This window comes from Tamandua tetradactyla, chromosome 3 (genome assembly GCF_023851605.1).
Source record: "Tamandua tetradactyla isolate mTamTet1 chromosome 3, mTamTet1.pri, whole genome shotgun sequence".
Lineage (NCBI taxonomy): Eukaryota > Metazoa > Chordata > Mammalia > Pilosa > Myrmecophagidae > Tamandua > Tamandua tetradactyla.
In genome coordinates, this window is record NC_135329.1 from 156,117,040 (window position 1) to 156,136,687 (window position 19,648).

General features: G+C 38.4%; 1 protein-coding gene and 1 long non-coding RNA gene across 11 annotated transcripts in view; one reads left to right on the top strand and one right to left on the bottom strand.

Moving 5' to 3' along the window:
* The window catches only part of NUP35 (nucleoporin 35), a 107,793-nt gene extending 89,223 nt beyond the window's left edge, over nucleotides 1-18,570 (top strand). Inside the window, exon 11 of the transcript XR_013172929.1 lies at nucleotides 17,630-18,570. The gene's annotated coding sequence lies outside the window, so the exon portion shown is untranslated. The remainder of the gene's footprint in view (nucleotides 1-17,629) is intronic.
* The window catches only part of LOC143677848 (uncharacterized), a 191,730-nt gene that overhangs the window by 130,773 nt on the left and 41,309 nt on the right, over nucleotides 1-19,648 (bottom strand). The gene's annotated exons all lie outside the window — the stretch shown is intronic.

Consider the following 19,648-nt stretch of genomic DNA (forward strand, 5'->3'; position numbering starts at 1 on the left):
TTTTATTTCTTTTTCCTGTCTAATTGCTCTGGCTAGAATTTCCAGCACAATGTTTTGAATAACAATGGTGAGAGTGGGCATCCTTGTCTTGTTCCTGATCTTAGAGGGAAAGCTTTCAGTCTTTCCCTGTTGAGGATGATGTTAGCTGTGAGTTTTTCATGTATTCCCTTTATCATGTTGAAGATGTTCCCTTCTATTCCCATCCTTTGAAGTATTTCCATCAAGAAAGCATTTTGAATTTTACCAAATGCCTTTTCTGCATCAATTGAGGTGATCAGGTGGTTTTACTGCTTTGATTTGTTGATATGGTGTATTACTTTAATTGATTTTCTTATGTTGAACCATCCTTGCATTCCTGGAATAAATTTTACTTGGTCATGGTATATAATATTTTTAATGTACTGCTGCATTCTATTTGGAAGATTTTGTTAAAGATTTTTGTGCCTATATTCATTAGATCGATTGGCCTGTAATTTTATTTTCTTGTAGTATCTTTGTCTTGTTTTGGTGTTAGAGTGACATTAGCCTCATCAAATGAGTTAAGTAACTTTCTTTTCTCTTCAATTTTTTTTGAAGATTGAATGATTGGTATTATTCTTTCTTGAATGCTTGCTAGAATTTACATGTGAAGCCATGTGGTCCTGGACTTTTCTTTTTTGAGAGCTTCTTGATGTCTGAACAATCTCCTTACTTGTGATTGGTTTGTTGATGTCATCTGTTCTCGAGTCAATGTTGGTTGTTCATGCCCTTCTAGGAAGTTGTCCATTTAATCTATGTTGTCTAGTTTATTACATATAGTTGCTCATAGTTTCCTCTTATTAATCCTCCTTTATTTCTGGGGGGTCAGTGGTTATGTCTCCTCTTCCATTTCTGATTTTATTTATTCACAACTTCCCATTGTTTTTTTTTTTTTTTTGTCAATGTAACTAAGGGCCCATCAATTTTATTGATTTTCTCAAAGAAAAAACTCCTGGTTTTGTTGATTTTTCTCAACTGTTTTTATGTTCTGAATTTCATTTATTTCTGCTCTAATTTTTGTAGCTTTTTTTTTTTTTTTTTTTTTTTTTTTGCTTTGGGGTTAGTTTGCTCTTCTTTCACTAGTTTTTTTAAGTGAACAGTTAATTCCTTGATTTTTATTCCCTCCTCCATTTTTTTGCATGGGCAGGCACTGGGAATTGAACAACCCAGGTCTCTGGCATGGCAGGCAAGATCTCTGCCCCTGAGCCACTGTGGCCCGCCCTCTTTCCTCTTTTTAATATAGGCATTTAATGCAATAAATTTCCATCTCAGTGTTGCCTTTGCTGCATACCATAAATTTTGTTATGTGGTGTTTACATTTTCATTTGCCTCAAAAAATTTACTGGCTTCTGTAATTTCTTCCTTGACCCACTGGTTGTTTAAGAGTGTGTTGTTTAGCCTCCATATAATTGTGAATTTTTTGGTCCTCTGCCTTTTATTGTTTTCCAACGTCATTCCATTATGATCTGAGAAAGTGTTTTGTATGATTTCAATGTTTTTAAATTGATTGAGACTTGCTTTGTGGCCCATCATATGGTCTATCCTTGAAAATGACCCATGAGCCCTTGAGAAAAGTGTGTATCCTACTGCTTGGATACACATTTACTTATATCTGTAAATGTCTGTTAAGTCTAGTTCATTTATTGTTAATTATTCAAATTCTCTGTTTCTTTATTGATCTTCTGCCTAGATAGTCTATCCATTGATGAGAGCGGGAAATTGAAGTCCCCAACTATTAGGGTAGGGGTGTACTATTTCTCTCTTCAGTGTGTCAGTGTTTGCATCATGTACTTTGGAACCTAACTGGCTCAGTGCATAAATATTTATGATTTCTATGTCTCCTTGTTTAATTATTCCTTTTTAAATACATGGTGTCCTTTGTTTCTTTTAATTGTTTTACATTTGAAATCTATTTTGTTGGATGATAGTATAGTACTCCTACTCTTTTATGATTGTTGTTTGCATGAAATATCTTTCCCAACCTTTTCACTTTCAAGCTGTTTTGTCCTTGGGTGTAAAATGAGTCTCCTGTAGGCAGCATATAGATGGATCCTTTTTTAATCCATTCTGCCAATTTATGTCTTTTGATGGGGGAGTTTAATCCATTAACATTTAGTGTTATTACTATAAAGGTAGTACTTTCTTCTACCATCTTGTCATTTAGATTTTATATGTCATATCTAATTTTTTTCTCTTTTTACCTTTACTGATAGTCTTCATTTCTACACTGTTCTCCATGCCTCTCTCTCCTGCTTTTTCCTATCTGTGTGTAGTGCTCTCTTTATTATTTCTTGCAGGGCCAGTCTCTTGGTTACAAATTCCTTCAGTGATTATCTGAAAATATTTTAATCTCCCCCTCATTTTTGAAGGGATATAGAATTCTTGGTTGGCGGTTTTTCTCCTTTAGAATCTTAAATATATCTTACCACTGCCTTCTTGCCACCATGGTTTCTGCTGAGAACGTCACACAGTCTTACTGAGCTTCCGTTGTATATGATGGATTGCTTATCTCTTGCTTCTTTCAAAATTCCCTCTTTCTCTTTGATATTTGACATTTGATTAGTAAGTGTCTTGGAGTGTATCTCTTTCGATCTATTCTGTTTGGGGTATGCTGTGTACTTCTTGGATCTGTAATTTTATGTCTTTCATAAGAGATGGGAAACTTTCTGTGATAATTTCCTCTATTATCTTTCTTTTCCTTTTCCCTTCTCTTGTCCTTCTGTTACACTCACAACACATGTAGTCATGTACTTCATGTTGTCATTCAGTTCCCTGAGACCTCGTTCATATTTTTCCATTCTTTTCCCTATATTTTCTTTTGCTTGTTAGATTTCAGATGCCCCATCCTCCAGTTCACTATTCCTGTCTTCTGCCTCTTGAAATCCAATATTGTAGGTTTCCATTGTTTTTTCCCCATCTCTTCTACTGTGCCTTTCATTCTCATAAGTTCTGTGATTTGTTTTTTCAAACTTTCAATTTATTCTTTTTGTTCACCCAATGTCTTCTTTAAATCCTCCCTCAACTTGTTGATTTGATCTTTTAACTTTTTTTTATTGTATAGTATAACATATATACAAAGCAAAGAAATAAGAAAGCAATAGGTTTCAAAGCACTCTTCAACAAGTTTATAAGACAGATCCCAGAATTTGTCGTGGGCTACCATATGATCCTCTCAGAATTTTCCTTCTAGCTACTCCAGAATATAGGAGGCTGAAGGACTTAATTGACTTTTTTTGTGACAACATATATACAAAAATAACTATAAATTTCAAAGCACGGCACCACAATTACTTGTAGAACATGTTCAAGAATTTGACATGGGTTACAATTCTGCAATTTTAGGTTTTTACTTCTAGCTGCTCTAAAATACTGGAGACTAAGAGAGATATTAATTTAATGTTTGTGTTCATATTCATTTGTTAAATCCTATCTTCTCTGTATAACTCCACCATCACCTTTGATCTTCCCTTCCCTCTCTTTATAGGTATTTGGGCTATGATCATTCTAAATTTTTCATATTGCAAGTGTCTGCCACTAATATGGGGTAGGGAGATAGAACTATCTGATGTTCCAGAGATATCTGGTTTCAGGACTTATCTGGACCATGGACCCATCTGGAGGGTGTAGGTTTCTGGACAGTTACTCTAGTCTATGGAGTCCTTGTGGAATCTTATTTATTGCCCTAGGTGTTTTTTAGGATTGGCTGTATTGGTCCTCTTGGGGGTTGGCAGATTATGATAGATACCAAGGTCTAACTGAAGCTTGCATAAGCGCAACATCCAGAATAGCCTCTTGACTCTATTTGAACTCCTTCTGCCCCTGAAACTTTATCAGTTACACTTCACTCCCCCCTTTTGTCAGGATGGAATTGTTGATCCCATGGTGCCAGGGACAGATTCAACTCTGGAATTCATCTTCCACGTCACCAGGGAGACTTTTCCCCTTGGATGTTGTATTAGTTAGGGTTCTCTAGAGAAACAAAATCAACAGGGAACACTTGCAGATGTAAAATTTATAAAAGTGTCTCACGTGACTGCAGGAATGCAGAGTCCAAAATCCACAGGGCAGGCTGTGAAGCCGACGACTCCAATGGATGGTCTGGATGAACTCCACAGGAGAGGCACACCAGCTGAAGCAGGAATGGGACCTGTCTCCTCTGAGTCCTCCTTTAAAGGCTTCCCATGATTAGATTAAGTATCACTAATTGTAGAAGACACTCCCCTTTGACTGATTACAAATGGAATCAGCTGTGGATGCAGCTGACGTGATCATGATCTAATCCTATGAAATATCCTCATTGCAACAGACAGGCCAGCACTTGCCAAATCAGATAAACAGGTACCACAACTTGGCCAAGTTGACGCATGTCCCCAACCTTGACAGATGCCATGTCTCATGTAGGAGGGAGGGCAATGATTTCACTTGCAGAGTTGGGCTTAGAGAGAGTGAGGCCACGTCTGAGCAACAAAAGAATTCTTCCAGAAGTAACTCTTAGGCATGCCTTAGGTAGTCTAAGTTTCTCTGCTACCTACATAAGCTTCACAAGGGTAAGCCTCATGATTGGCGGCATGGCCTATTGATTTGGGTGTCCCTAAAGTTTGATAGAGTATCAGGGGAGTCCCTGATGGTGAGGGAATGGGAAAGAATAAGTTCTTTCTCCCATCCCACAGGGGTCTTTGCCAATACTTTTTTATTATTTGCTTAATATACTCTAGGATGTATCTAGGCATTACAATAATCTATACAGGATTAAAGGGCCTCTTTCTTATTCTGGCCTCCCTGTATTTCAATTGTTCAAATAACCTATACAGACAGGCTGAGTTAGCTTATGCACTGCAGAAAATTTCAGTTACAAACCAAATAAACCTTTCTTCTTTTGGTCTCAAAGAGTATGTGTGGTTCTAAAATATAGACACTGTCTTTCTTACCCCCTATGTTCTGAATTATTTTAACCCCAACCTGTTTGGCTCTGTTCTTATCTTTGAATATCAGATTATATACATAAAACAGCTTCTCAAAATCCAGAAATAATAATTACCACTCTGGACTTAATGTGTCTGCTCTAACAGCATACAATCTAGCCACCTGTTTTCTTATAAGCATTTTCTAAAGGTGACTATACCATTGGTTGTTTTTTTTTGTTTCTGGCTTATTTTGTCTCAACAAATGTCCTACATGTTCACTCACCTTGCATGCCTCAGGACATTGTTACTTTTTGTAGCACAACCTTTGTTCATGAGTATACACCATCGTTCACCAATTTATTTCTTTCCATCAGTGCATCCTTCAGCCACCTACATTCATTAGGCATCATGTATAGGGCCCAAAGTCCACAGTCCACCAACATTCTCAATTTTAAATTATTTCATTGTTCGCAAGAGAAAGAAAACCAATAAACATACCCTCACCCAATAGGAAATCTAAACCTCCTTTTAATTCTTGTCCTCCCCCACATTATTTATCTCCACTGTTGCTGTGGTAGTGCTGATAGTTTCCTTTTGAACATAGTTCATAGCCTGCAATAGCAGTGTTCCCCCTGTACCCTGGACTTAAACTCTCTTTGCGCAAGGATCATATCTTTGAAGTAATTCTTATAAGAACTCATTCATATTTCTAGTGTTAATCAGTGGAAGATGATTTCTATTGTGTTCATCTTCAATATAGTAATATAATTTATAGACCCACTAGAGTACCACCTTCACTCCTATCTATTCCCTTACATTGGAGTTCAACTTCATTAGCTAATGGTTCACCCACCTCTATTTTCTATATATTTCTAAGTCTCCTATATTCTGTATTATAAGCCTCTGATTATACCTTTATGCTGGTTATAAAAATGGAGTCATATAGTATCTACCCTTTTGTGTCTGGCTAATTTCATTCAGCATTATGTCCTCAAAGCTCATCCATCTTGTTATGTGCTTCAGGACCTCATTTTGTCTTACTGCTCCATAATATTCCATTGTACATGTATACCACATTTTGTTGATCCACTCATCCATTGATGGACATTTGGTTTGCTTCTATCTTTTGGTGATTGTGAATAATGCTACTATGAACATCGGTGTGCAATGTCTCTATGTGTCATTGCTTTCAGCTCTCCCTGGTATATACCAAGTAGTGCTATTGTTGTGTCATAGGGCTACTTGATATTTAGTTTCCTAAGGAACTGCGAAACAGTCTTTCATATTGGCTGCACCATTATACATTCCCACCAGCAGTGCATAAGTGTCTCAGTTTCTCCACTTCCTCTCCAACATTTATAGTTTCCTGTTTGTTTATTAGCAGCCATTCTTAGAGGTGTAAGGTGATATCTCATGGCAGTCTTGATCTGCATTTCCCTTATAGCCAGTGAAAATGAGCATTTCTTCAAGTGTTTTTGAGCCATTTGTATTTGCTCTTCAGAAAAATGCCTATTCCTATCTTTAGCCCATTTATAATGGGTTTTTTTGTTTTGTTTTTTTTGTTGTTGTTGAGTTGTATGATTTCTTTGTATATAAAGGAAATCAAACTTTTGTCTGATATGTGATTTCCAAATATTTTCTGCCATTGAGTTGGCTGCCTCTTCACCTTTTTGACAAGGTCTTTTGAGGTGGAGAAGCATTTGATTTTGAGGAGTTCTCATTTATCTATTTTGCATTTTGTTGCTTGTGCTTTGGGTGTAAAGTTTAGAAGGCTACCTTCTATTACTAGGTCTTGAAGATGCTTCCCTACATTTTCTTCTAGAAACTTTATGGTGCTAGTTCTTATATTTAGGTGTTTGATCCACTTTGAGTTAATTTTTGTGTAGGGTGTAAGATAGGGGTCCTCTTTCATTCTTTTGGCTTTTGATATCCACTTCTTCCATGCCCAATTATTGAAAAGACTATTTTCCTCCAGTTCAGAGTTTTTGGGATCCTTGTCAAAGATCAGTTGACCATAGATTTTGTGGTCTATTTGTGCACTCTCCATTCAATTCCATTGGTCAATGCTTCAATCTTTGTGCCAGTACCATGCTGTTTTGACCACTGTGTCTTTATAATAGGTTTTAAAATCAGGTAGTGTTAATCCTCCTACTTTGCCCTTCTTTTTAAGGATGCTTTTAGCTATTCTGGTCTCTTTCCCTTCCAGATGAATTTGGTAGTTGGCTTTTCCAAATATTCAAAGTAGCTTGTTGAAATTTTGATTGGTACTGGGTTGTGTTGAATCTATAGATCAATTTAGGGAGAATTTACATCTTAGTATATTTGGTCTTCTTATCCATGAGCAGGGAATGTCTTTCTACCTATTTAGATCTCCTTTTTTTTCTTTTAGCAATATTTAAAAAAAGAAATAGTTTTCTGTGTACAGGTCCTTTATGTCCCTAGTTGAGTTCATTCCTAAGTACTTGATTCTTTTAATTGCCATTTTGGATGGAATTTTTTTCCTTAACTGACTCCACAACTAGGTCATTCTTGTGTATAGAAATGTTACTGATTTTTGCATGTTAATTTTATATCCCACCACCTTGCTGAATTTGTTTATTAGCTCAAGTAACTTTGCTGTAGATTTCTCAGGATCTTCCAAGTATAGTATCATATCATCTGCAAATAGTGAAAGTTTTATTTCTTCCTTTCCAATTTGAATGCCTTTTATATCTTTGAGTTGTCTGATTGCTCTAGCTAGAACTTCTAGCACAATGTTGAATAATAGTGGTGACAATGGGCATCCTTGTCTTGTTCCTGGCCTTAGGGGGAATGCTTTCCGTCTCTCTCCATTGAGTATGATGCTGGGTATTAGTTTTTCATACATTCCCTTTATCATATTGAGGTAGTTACCTTGGATTCCTATCTTTTGGAGCATTTTTATCAGAAAAGGATGCTGAATTTTTTCAGCATCAATTGAGATGATGATGTGATTTTTCCCTTTCGATATGTTAATGTGCTGCATCACATTAATTGATTTTCTTGTGTTGAACCATCCTTGAATTCCTGGCATAAACCCCACTTGATCATGGTGTATAATTCTCTTAGTGTGTTGTTGGGAGAATTTTTGATTTGCTATTATTTTATTGAGAATTTTTGTCTCAATGTTCATTAGGGGGATTGGCCTGTAGTTTTCCTTTCTTATAGCATCTTTACCCAGTTTGGCATTAAAATGATATTAACTTCATAAAATGAGTTAGGCAGAGTTCCTTTTTCCTCAATTTTTTTTTGGAAAATTTTGAGCAGTATTGGCATTAGTTCTTTATGGCATGTTTGATAAAATTCCCCTGTGAAGCCATCTGCCCTTTGACTTTTCTTCACATGAATATTTTTGATGACTGATTGAATCTCTTTATTTGTGATTGTTTTGTTGAGATCTTCTATTTCTTCCTAAGTCAGTGTAGCTTGTTTGTGTGTTTCCAGGAATTTGTCCATTTCATCTAAGTTGTCTAGTTTGTTGGTGTATAGTTGTTCATAGTATCTTCTTATGATTTCTTATATTTATTTTGGGTCTGTTATAATTCACCCCTTCTAATTTCTGATTTTGTTTATCTGCATTCTCTTTTTCTCTTTGTCAGTCTTGCTAGTGGGCCATCAATTTTATTGATTTTTCTCAAAGAACCATCTTTTGGTTTTATTGATTCTTTTTATTGTTCTTTTGTTGTCCCATTCATTTATCTCTGGTTTAATCTTTATTATTTATCTTCTTCTATTTGCTTTGGGGTTAGTTTTCTGTTCTTTCTCAAGTTCCTCCAGGTTTGCTGTTAAGTCCTCGATTTCTGCTCTTTCTTGTTTTTTAATATAGGTATTTAAGGCAATAAATTTCCCTCTCCGCACAGCCTTTTCCACATTCCATAAATTCTAATAAGTTGTATTCTCATAGTCATTCATCTCCATATAGCTGCTGATTTCTCTAGCAATTTCTTCTTTGACCCACTGGTTGTTTAAGAGTGTGTTATTTAATCTCTGTGTATTTGTGAATGTTCTCATTCTTTAGTGGTTATTGAGATCCAGTTTCATCCCATTGTGATCAGAGAAAGTGCTTTGAATACTTTCAGGGTTTTAAATTTGTAAAGACCTGCTTTGTGCCCCAGCATATGATCTATTATGGAGAATGTTCCGTGAGCACTAGAGAAGAATGTATATCCTTGTGCTTTGGGGTGCAATGACCTGTGTGTTTCTGTTAGGTCTAATTCATTTATCAAGTTATTTAACTTCTCTATTTCCTTCTTGATCTTCTGTCTGGTTGTTCTATCTATAGAGGAGACTTGTGTATTGAAGTCTCCTACCATCATTCTTGAAACATCTATCACTACCTTCAGTTTTGCCAATGTCTGTCTTATGTACTTTGGAGCTCCTTGATTGGGACCATAAACATTTATGATTGTTATATCTTCTTGGTGAATTGACCCCTTAATTAGTATATAGTGTCCTTCTTTGTCTCTCATGATGTCTTTACATTTAAGGTCTGTTTTGCCTGATATTTAGTATAGCTACTCCTGCTTTCTTTTGGTTACAACTTGCATGAAAAATCTTTCCATACTTTCACTTTCAATCTGTTTGTATCCTTGTTTCTAAGATGAGTCTCTTATAAGCAGCATATATCTGGATTATGTTTGTTAATCCACTCTGCCAATCTGTATCTTTTTTTTTTTTTTTTGCATGGGCAGTCTCCAGGAATTGAGCCTGGGTCTCCAGCTTGGCAGGTCAGAATTCTTGCCCCTGAGCCACCATTGCACCACCCCAATCTGTATCTTTTAATTGGTAAGTTTAGTATGTTAACATTCAAAGTTATTACTGAAAAGGTGTTTCTTGAATCCACCATCTTATCTTTTTTATTTTAATTGTTAGATCTATATATTTGTTTCCCTCTTTCTCTTTGTAGTCTTTAGATTACCCTTAGTAGTACTCTTCAATTCTGTGCCCTCCTCCAGACCTCCCTCTCCAGCCTTTTTTTTTTTTTTTTATTTCAGCTGGCTGAACTCCTTTTAGTACTTCTTGTAGGGCTGGTTGACAAATTCTTTCAGGACTTCTTTGTCTGTGAAAAATGTATTCTCTCAATCAGTTATGAAGGACAATTTGGCTGAGTACAGAATTCTTGGCTGGACGTCTTTCTCTTTCAGGATCTTGAATATATCATGCCACTGCCTTCTCACCTCCAGAGTGCTAGTTGATTTGTCTGAACTCAGTCTCATTTACTTTTCCTTGTTTATAGCAGATTGTTTTTCCCTTGCTTCTTTCAGGATTTTCTGCTTTTCTTCAACATTTGACAGACTGATTAGTATGTGTCTTGGGGAAGGGCTATTTGGATTTATTCTGTTTTGAGTTCGTTGGGCTTCTTTAATTTGTTTATTTATGTCCTTTATGAGGGTTGGGAAGTTTCCCCCCATTATATCCTCAAGTACTCTTCCTAGCCCTTTATTCCTCTCTTCTCCTTCTGGGACACCAGTGATTCTTTTATTTGTGCACTTCATTTTGTCTATCATTTCCCTGAGATCCAGTTCAAATTTTTCCATCTTTTTTGCCATTTACTGTTTTGAGTCTCTGAAGTAGTTACCTTGTCCTCTTAATCACTCATTCTTTCTTCTGTCTCTTCAAATCTGGTGTTGTGTGCCTCTAGTATGTTTTTAGTTTGGCCAGCAGAGTCTTTAATCTCTGTGATTTCTACTGATTTTCTATTTATTCTTTCAAATTCCTCTTTATGCTCTTCTATTGTCTTCTTGATCTCCTTTATGTCACCCTACTTATTTTATTAAGTAGAGTTGTATTAACATCTTTGATTAGTTATTCCAAGATCTGTGTCTTCTCTGATGTTTTAATTTGGTCATTAGGCAGGGCTATATCTGTCTGCATTGTTATACACTGGTGATCTGCTGTCTTTGTGGCATATAAATATCTTGATTGATTTACTTTGGGAATTGATTTCTTTCAGTAGTTTGGGGCCTTGTGTTTGCAGGATGGTTGTATATTGGGAGCAGGGTATGGGATGGGGCATTCAGTGTGGTGATTGTTTGAGAGCACGTATAGGTGCAGGTTGGGGATGTTACGCTGATGCTTGTGAATGTGGGCACCCAGCGGCCAGGAAGGATGTAGCTGTGTTGGTGCACTCATCTACGGGGTATAACCCTGGTGTGCAGTGGTCTAAGGCATGGTGCCCTTTGTGCACATGTATAGAGATGTGGTAGCAGGTAGGTATGCATTTGTCGATTGGGGGCTGATGTGACCCAGCTGCGCAGGTCAGCACTTTCTCAGAGCTCAGAAGTTGTGGCTGAGGGCTGTGTGCATGTGTGATTCTAGGACTGCTGTAATTGAGTTCCCAGAGCTGCATAACATGATTGGGGACCCATGTGCATACATGGGTCTAGGAGTACTGTAAACTAATGCATAGATCTCAGGGAGGGCAGGGTGAGGCTGTGCAACACTATGGGTAGGGGGTTGGAGGTAGCCTGGATATTGAGCTTAATGTCTGCAGCATTTATGCTCTGGCAACAGCCTGCAGGGAACAGGGAGGGGGAGGTAGTGCTTAGGAGGGATGCAGGAGATGTGGGTTGGGCTGCAGTTGGGGCGTGTGCATGGGGCAGGTACTTGCACTGGGGACTGGATGAGTGTGGGGAATGGGAGCGGGTGATAGGGTCTGGGTGCGTGGGGTGTGGTTTGAGTCACTGGTCATAGGGCTGTGCTGGTGAGGGTAGCATGCCCAAGGAATGCAGCCTGGTTTACTTCCTAGTCCCTGACTCCCATCTGTGCACTCCTGTGGGCTCTGTGCCTCTCCACCAGGCTTAAGGTTTCTGCCTCTTAGTTCCTCAGCCTCTGCAACTAGGACTGCTCTATGTGGTGCAGAAGGTTTTTCCAGGTCAGCCACACTTCTGGATTGCCACCTCAGTTGCTCTCCTGTCCCTTCTCTTACTTTTCCATGGAGCAGGGGTAATTTTGAGCTACTCTCTTTGGCCATCTTCTGGAAGTGCTGTTGGTTTGATTTTTGATGAGATTTTCCACATTTGTTTGAGTATCCTGAATTAGTTGTTTCAACACCTGTACCTTATTTGAATTGGTTTGTTCCTTTGACTGGGCCATATCATCAGTTTTCCTAGTATAACTTGTTATTTTTGGCTTGAGTCTAGGCATTTGCTTTCCTTAATTAGTTTATTCCGGAGGTTGTTTTCACTCTTTCACCTAAGATTTTCTTGCTGGATGGCTTTGTTCTCTATCTGTTCTTTGACATTCCATTCAACTTATTCTAGACCTCTAGCATAGGTTCTGTGTAACTAATCAGAACTTTTCAGTTCTTGTTTTTCTTTTCTTGCCCTTCCTATATGGAGTCTTTTTTTTTTTTGAGAAGAGTCTTCTCCGTTACTATAGACCCCATTCAGACTTTCCCAGAGTGGACAGGCCCTTGTCTCAGGAGGAAAAAATCACCAGCATCAGTTGTATAGTTCTTTGTGGGGTCCCAGTTCCATCCACCTGGTCTAGGCTAATGTATGCTGTGTGTCTGGTCACTGAAGTAGGTCCACTAGTTGTTCCCTACTGTTCCTGACTATTTCCTAGCTTCTCTTTAGTATGAACTAAATTCCATACCTCATTAAGCTGCCACCTTGCCCTACCTTGTCTTGTTTCTTCTTGCATGTGCCGCTCCTTATTTTAGTTGGTTGGTTGTCCTATGACCTTCATTCTCTGATGGTTTGAGAAAGGTTGTTAATTGTCATTTCTAGGTTTTTTTCTCATTGTAGGGATGTCTTACTAGCTCTCTACTTATTTAATGGAAACTGAAGTCCCAAGTATGGCATCCATTGTCCTAGCTTATAGAGTAAACCTTTACCTTTTGGTACAGTGGCACAAGAAGCCCAAAGTGGCAAGAAGACAGCCTTAACTTCATGTTTAATTGAACCATTGCTTTGACCCCTTGTGGATGTATATCTTCATTTGGAACTAATAATTCAAGGCCTTGTCAGAGGGATGAATTTTGGTAGTAGATCATTAGGGGCAATAGTAGAGGAGCCTTTCCAATTTCTATCTCTTGATTCCCAGACTTCTGTATCCTGGTTATGAGAAAAATCACATCATGTATTAGTCACTGGCTTAGAGCACATAAGATGTACCCTAGGTATAGAAGTTATTGCAGTGAAGTCAGTGGTGTAAATGAATCTTCAAAAATCATTGTACCTATCAGGCAAATTGCTTCAAGTGATGGGCTGCATAGTAAGACCAGTGAGTTCCATGAAGATGATCCCTTTTTACCTTCATCTCTTATGAAATGAGTTCTGTGGCTAAAATGATGCTGTGTGGAATTTTGGGGTTGTTGAACAAACTTTCTGCAAGTCCCTGGATGGTTCGTTTTGGCATAATTGTGGGCAGGTATGGTAAGTTGAATTTGTACCCCAATTGAGAGATGTTCCTAATGTCAATCCACATCCCTGTTATTGTGAATCCACTGTAAATAGGACCTTTTGAAGATGCTAATTTTGGTTAAGGCATGGCCCAGCTGAATGTGGTTTACATCATGTGGTCTTAATGTGGATTAGTGGAGTTCTTTTTTAACTTTTTTTTTTTAATTGTATAATATAACATATATACAAAGCAGGAAAAGAAAGAAGCAATAGTTTTCAAAGCACTCTTCAACACGTAATTACAGGACAGATCTCAGAGTTTGTTATGGGCTACCATACTATCATCTCAGATTTTTCCTTCTAGCTGCTCCAGAACATTGGAGGCTAGAAGGAATATATATATTTGTATCATCACTTTTTTTTATTTTTGTGTGAAAAATAACATGTACAAAATGCATAAAATTTCAAAGCATAGCACAACAGTTAGTTGTAGAACAGATTTTAGAGTTTGGATGGATTACAATTCCACAATTTTAGGTTTTTACTTCTAGCTGCTTTAAGAAACTGGACACTAAAAGAAATATCAATATAATGATTCAGCAAACATACACATGTTAAGCCCTACCTTCTCTGTATAACTCCACCATAACATTTGCTCTTTCTCCCACTCTTTAGGGGTATTTGGGCTATGCCCATTCTACCTTTTTCATGTTGGAAGGGCTGTCAATAATAAGGGGTAGGGAGATGGGACCAGCTAACATTCTAGAAAGACTGGCCTCTCTAGGTTTCAGGACTTATCTGGCCCAGGGACCCATCTGGAGGTTGAAGATTTCTGGAAAGTAACCCTAGTACATGGAAACTTGGTAGAATCTTATATATTGTCCTAGGTGTTCTTTAGGATTGGTTGAAATGGTTTTGGTTGGAGTTTGTCAAGTTATGATAGATAGCAATATCTAACTGAAGTTTGCATAAGAGCCACCTCCAGAGTAGCCTCTCGACTCTATTTGAACTCTCTCAGCCACTGATACCTTATTTGTTTCACTTCTTTTCCCCTTTTTGGTCAGTATGGCATTGTTGAGCCCATGGTACCAGGCCAGGCTCATCCCTGGGAATCATCTCTCACGCTGCCAGGGAGACTTTCACCCCTGGATGTCATGTCCCACGTAGGGGGAGGGCAATGATTTCACCTGCTAACTTGAGATTAGAGAGAGTGAGGCCACATCTGAGCAACAAAAGAGGTCCTCCAGAGGTGACTCTTAGGCACACCTATAGGTAGGCTAAGCTTTTCTGCTACATACATAAGCATCACAAGAGCAAGCCTCAAGATCAAAGCCTTGGCCTATTGATTTGGGTGTCCCTAGTGTTTGACATAGTATCTGGGGTTTCCCCAATGGTAAAGCTCAGTAGTTCCATATTTTTTCTCCCATGCCTCAAGGACCTTTGCCAATACTTTTTTTTTTGGGTGCATGGTCCAGGAATCGAACCCGGGTCTCCCTCATGAAAGGCAGGCATTCTAACCACTGAACTACCCATGCACCCTGCCAATACTTTTTGATTATCTGCTTAATATATTCTGGGATATATCAAAGCATTACATTAAGCTATCCAGGATTAAAGTCCCTCATTTTTATTTTGGGCTCCCTGTGTTTTGATTATTTAAATGAGCTGTTTAGTGGTTGAGTTAGATTATGTGCTACAGAAAATTTAGGTTCTGGACAAAATAAAACTTTCTTCCTTTGGTCTCACAGAGTAGGTGAGGTTCTTACACCTGTATTATAAATTACCTTAATCCTGACCTGATTGCCTTCATTTTTATCTCTGTATACCAGGTTATGCATGTATATAACAGCTTCTAAAAATCCAGAAATAATAATTACCACTCCAGACAAAATGTGACTCCAATAAAAGCTTGTATTCTAGGCCCCTGTTTTCCTATAAGCATTTTCTAAATGAGAGTGTACAATAATTGCTCTGGTTTATTTTGCCTCACCAGATGTCTCACAGGTTCATTCACAATGTTACATGTTACACAACTTTGTTCCTTTTTGTAGCAGCACAATATTTGATCATATGTATAAACCATCATTCGCCAATCTGCTTCTCAGTTAGTGCCTCCTTCAGTCACCTGCATTCATTAGGCATCATGTATAATGCCCAAAGTCCACAGTCCATCAGCACTCTTGATTTTAGATAATCTCATTGTTCCCAAGAAAAAGATAACCAATAAACACACCCTCATCAAATAGGAAATCTAAACCTCACCTTAACTCTTGTCCCTTCCCCATTATTTACCCCTGGTGTTACTGTTGTGCTACTGATGTTTTCCTGTTAAACATATCCCATAGCATGCAATAGCAGTTTTCCCCTATACCTTGAACTTAAACACTCTTTGCACAGATTTGTACCTTTGTAATATCTCATGCAAGAACTTATTTATATTTGTAGTGTTAATCAGTGGGATCCCTGATCATCTATACAACTCCTTTCAATCATGTTAACTTCAATATGGTAATATTACTTATAGACTCAATACTGAACAACCTTCACTTCTATATATTCCCTTACATTTGACTTCAACCTCATTAGCTAACTGTTCACCCATCTCTGGCTTCTGTGTATCTCTAAATTTCCTATATTCTCCTTTATAAGCCTCTGATTTTACCTTTAGCCGGATCATACAAGTGGAAGTAGAGTTATTTTTAAGCAGAAGAAATTCATACATAGACAGAGAAGTCTAGTGGTAGAAGCTGGAAGCTGGAAGTCAACAGAACCCTGGAGCGAAAGGAGGGTATGGGACAGTGAAGCCAAGGATACAGGATTGCTGGCTTACCAGAATGCTACTATGTAAGCCTAGCCAAAGCCTTGATTTGGCTCTCTGATACCATGAGTTAATAAATTCCCATTGTGTGGTATTTGTCAACCCAGCCTGTAAAACTGAGACAGTGGGGAAAGTAAATTGATATACAGTAAGTATCTTCCATTGAGGACAATGTGTTGTTTCATCCATGATGAAGTCAACTTGTCAAGTGTTACTTGATCATCCCTGGAAATTTTGTCATATTTAGAGTTCAGTGTTAGTTTCTACCATTGGACAGCATGGATACTCAGTAGTGGCTGCAGCCAGATTGGCTTTCAGCATTCATGTGGGACACAAATATCTTTACATTCTATGCCTATATGGAATGGTCTGAATGGGTCATTTTGTCCACATATCATCTTCAGCTGAGTTGCTCTTGGGTGAGCATTCCTATGGGACTGAAATATCTTTATACTCTGTGCTCATATGGAATGCTTCATCCAGAAAACTCTTTCACAGACCTTGTGTTCTAGTTTGCTAGCTGCCAGAATGCAACACACCAGAGATGGATTGGCTTTTAATAAAAGGGGATTTATTTAGTTAACAATGTACAGTGCTTCAGAGGAAAGACCGCTAATTTTCAACTGAGGTTCTTTCTTACATGGGAAGGCACAGGGTGATCTCTGCTGGCCTTCTCTTCAGGCCTCTAGGTTCCAACAGTTTTCCCTGGGGTGATTCCTTTCTGCATCTCCAAAGGCCTGAACTGAGCTACGAGTGCTTAGGTGAGTTATGCTGAGCTGCTTAGGCTGTGCTACATTGAGCTCTCTCATTGAAGCATCCAGCCAATTAAATCAAACATTCATTGCAGCAGGCAAGCCTCCTAGCTGACTGCAGATGTAATCAGCAGCAGATGAGGTTCACATACCATTGGCTCATGTCCACAGCAATAGAACTAGGCACCTTAACCTGGCCAAGTTGGCACCTGAACCTAACTACCACACCTTGTAACCAGTTTTCCAACTGTTTCTTCCATAGCTTTGCTCCAAGTTCCTAAATGTCCATTTTAGGAACCATTTACCTAGGATCCCGTCAGAGGCTCCAAACAGCATCTCTATTTATCATGTGCTTTTCAAGCACCATTGGATCTACTGGGTCATGTGTGCCAAGTGGAAGAGCAGTTGGTACAGCAGTCTGGATCTGTTGCAGAACGTTGTCTTGTTCTGGGCCTCACTCAAAATAGGCAGCCTTTTAGTTTACTAGTTAATGGGTCAAAGTATCATGTCAAAATGAGATATATGTTGTCTCCTGAAGCCAAAGAGGCCTATTAAGTATGGTGGTTCTTTATTGGTGGAAGGAGGGGCTAGATGCAGTGACTTGAACATCTTGGAAGGGATGTTTTGATATGCCCTTTACTCCTGGACTCCTAAAATTTTCACTGGGGTGGGAAGCCCCTGAATTTCCAAGGGACTTGTTTCCACTCTCCACCCTCTTATATGCATGTGTCCTTCCACAGTGTGTCTAGAATGTTGCTACTTTTTCTCTACCAGGTCCAATCAGCATGATGCCATCAATGAGGTGGACCAGTATGATGTCTTGTTGAATGGAGAGACACTCAAGGCTCTTAAAGGTTAAATTATGACCTAGGGATGGAGAGTTGATACAGCTCTAAGGTAGGACAGTGAAGATGTCTTGCTAGTGCAGCAGCTGAAAGCAAATTGTTTCTGATGATTTTTTCTCACAGGTATAGAAAAAACAAGCACTTGGCAGATAAATAGCTGCATATCAGTTGCTAGGATTGTGTTGGTTTCTTCACAGGAAGAAACCTGTGATGAGTGGCTGCCTTATTTGATGATTAAGTTTACAATAACCCACTGTCATTTTCTAAGACCCATCTCTCTGCTGCATGAGCCAAATGGGCAAATTCAGTGGGGATGTGGTAGAAATCACCATTCCTGTATCTTTCCAGTCTTTACTGGTGGCACTAATCTCTGCAAAGTCTCTAGGAAGATAATACTGCATTTGGTTTACAATTTTGGTGGGTAGATTTTTAGCGATATCAACTTGCCCTTTCTTTCTATAATAGCCCTCACTCCAAGGGCTAGGGTATGGGAATTTTACTAGTTGCTTAGTATGTCTATGTTAACTGTGCATTCTAGAACTGAAATAAAACAACATGGTAAGTTCAAAGACTCATGGGTTCAAGTGATCCATTGATCCATTGATCAGTTGACCTTCAAAAGCCCTTACTCTGATTAATGGGCTGTAATGGCATTTTGCATCTCTGGGAATTAGTGTCAATTCAGAACATATATCTGGCTATCTCCGCAAAGTCTCATTATTTCCCTTCCTCAATGCATAGTCCACCTGGTAAATGGCCACAGGTCTAGTTGAGGAAGACCAGGAGGAAGATTTATAATATATGTTTTTGGTCATGTAGCAGTATCCTTCTTTTCCTGGGCATCAACCTATCCTACATACAAAAGGCTTTGGGTCTATGTACTGGTTCAAACCTCGGTGTTTATTGCGGCGGGGGGGGGGGGGGGGGGGGTGGTGTCAAACTTCATTGTGGTGATTCTAGTCTGATTTAGAACTTTTCTGCTTCTATAAGGGAAGTAGGAATTTAGTGAATAGCCAATCTATTTCAGTTCTGGGACATAATAAATTGGCTCCATATGTTATTGTTTTAATGATTAATGCTTTGGCTATACTAATTATGGTAAACATACGAACCTTGACTTTGGCAATTGCGTTATCACTTGGACCATTCCACTCTCACTATTCCCATTGAATTCAGGGAACCCACATCAGTGGCTGAAGTTCCCTGTTTTTCCTGGCATGCAGAGCACAGACACCACAGAACTCTTTAAGGATCCTGGGACTTACCTCATGTACATATATCATAACGTCTGGGGAATATAACTATGGGGTGGTTGAACAAGTCTTATATGATAAATTCATTCTAGAATTGCGTTCTCCCTAAGCCTTTGGATATCTTCATCTTCAGGTTCTCTAAAGTGTTGTTTGGAAAAACCTGGGGTGGCTAAAAGCCCTTTTGGTGGGCCAATGAAATCAAACCTGTTTCATAATAGTAAGACATTATATGTCTTTTTCACTCTTATTCTTACACAAGTGTACAGTGGAGATTTTCAGAGGCTATGTGACATAAAATTATAATATCTCTGTGATGGCTAATGAAATGTGTGCTTGTTTATTCTCAGTTTTAAATTTTAATATGGTAAACTTAGGTAGATGGAACCCTCTTAAACAAAAGCTCTTTGGGGTTATCAGTAATTTTTGAGTATAAAGGGGTCCTAAGACTAATGTATTTGAGAGCTGATGTTCTACAATATCTTAGTGAAGTTCTGGCATTTCAACCTTATTTAGTGTGGGCTACCTTTGGCTTCATTGCTTTTCTCAATCGTTATTGTGTTTTTAATTTCAACTCAAATTATTTTATTTCATGTTTAATTTGCTTTTTCCCTATTTTCATAAAGTAGAAGCTTAAGCTACTGATTTTAGGTCTTTTCTAGAAAAGCATTAATGCTTTACATTTCCTATTAAGCACC